This window comes from Oryx dammah, unplaced genomic scaffold, assembly GCF_014754425.2.
Source record: "Oryx dammah isolate SB20612 unplaced genomic scaffold, SCBI_Odam_1.1 HiC_scaffold_17, whole genome shotgun sequence".
NCBI lineage: Eukaryota > Metazoa > Chordata > Mammalia > Artiodactyla > Bovidae > Oryx > Oryx dammah.
Genome location: NW_024070201.1, coordinates 3,524,067 through 3,526,098, shown reverse-complemented (window position 1 = coordinate 3,526,098; position 2,032 = coordinate 3,524,067).

Here is a 2,032-nt window from a genome sequence, read left to right as displayed (position 1 = left end):
AGCCCACCAGGCTCCTCTGTCCCTGGGATTCTCCAGGTAAGAACACTGGAGTGGGTTGCCATTGCCTTCTCCGACTTCATGCCTTAGCCTGAGGCAAACATGGTAATGTGGGACTTTGCTTTTTTACTGATAATATACAATTGGTATATTTACAGGTTCCACATACAATCATATATAATGTTATATTATACAAAAAAAAAGTAAAAACGTAAGTTTTATATGTCTGCTGCTGTAGGACACAGAATAATCATTTATCTTGCATCCATAGCTATACTTTGATTATAAAACAATAAGTTACTGAAATTGAAAAATTAATTTTTATGGTCTGTTGTGTTGTTGAATAGGATGTATGCTTTGTTTAATTATAAACTCCCAGGATATCAGTGCATAACTTGTCTTCTTTCTACAATCATCTTTGCGACACTCCAAAAACTTACAATCCTGCCTTCTTAACCCCACAAACTACCCTTCACTCTTGTGAATGAACTAAGGTGGCTGTATTACTTCGAATATGGGTTATTGGGGAGTATTTTTTCAAAAAAAAAATATTTTCTGTATAACTTATTTAACTAGAATGTTACTTTCCCATTTTATAGATAGATTGCTTACATTTTTATATGTTAAAACAACAATACAATGAAGTTTTAGGATCACGACCATTTTAATATTATAATAAAATGGAAATAATTTTATCATATACTGACTATTCTATTAAAGTTCATTTAAAAAATTAAGCTTGACCTATTCAGATATGACTATTTCATTTGTCTCTTCATTATTTCCTAGTTTAGTTGTCTGTTTTAACATCTGAAGTAACTTCTTATTGTATCTATTAATGATTTTACAATGAAACCCTAAGATAAAAGGAATAATGGAAATTTCTTTTTTTTTAAATTTTTTTAATTTTACTTTACAATTCTGTATTGGTTTTGCCATACATTGACATGAATCCACCACGGGTGTACATGCGTTCCCAAACATGAACCCCCCTCCCACCCCCCCTCCCCACAACATCTCTCTGGGTCATCCCCGTGTACCAGCCCCAAGCATGCCGTATCCTGCATCGGACATAGACTGGTGATTTGATTCTTACATGATATTATACATGTTTCAATGCCATTCTCCCAAATCATCTCACCCTCTCCCTCTCCCTCTGAGTCCAAAAGTCCGCTATACACATCTGTGTCTTTTTTGCTGTCCTGCATACAGGGTCATCATTGCCATCTTTCTAAATTCCATATATATGTGTTAGTATACTGTATTGGTGTTTTTCTTTCTGGCTTACTTCACTCTGTATAATCGGCTCCAGTTTCATCCATCTCATCAGAACTGATTCAAATGTATTCTTTTTAATGGCTGAGTAATACTCCATTGTGTATATGTACCACTGCTTTCTTATCCATTCATCTGCTGATGGACATCTAGGTTGTTTCCATGTCCTGGCTATTATAAACAGTGCTGCGATGAACATTGGGGTACATGTGTCTCTTTCAATTCTGGTTTCCTCCGTGTGTATGCCCAGCAGTGGGATTGCTGGGTCATAAGGCAGTTCTATTTGCAATTTTTAAAGGAATCTTCACACTGTTCTTGAAGAGAAGGAAAATTGGTTTCATAATGCAGCTTCTGTTTTTTTTTTGTTACTTTCATGAAGTTTCTTAAACTAAAGCATTTTGATAGGGGATTAGAATGCATTTTGAAGTAAACAGTTATTTCCAGAAACAGCAGGAGTAGATGTGTAAAATCTATAAACCATGGACATGCATATAGACACAAGGAAATATCTAATTACATTTAAGCTGCCAAAGCCTTCAAAATAACCTGACAAAATGTGCTTTAAAATTTGTTGTTTTATTTTATAATTGTCTTTAGGATGAATATAACAGACTTCTTTTCTCATTCCTTTGAAAATTAGCATTCTTTCCCATTCAATAGAAATCTCAATTTCACTATATTGATTCTTGATTCTTGAACTTCATGAAAGTAACAAAAAAAAAAAAAAACAGAAGCTGCATTATGAAACCAATTTTCCTTC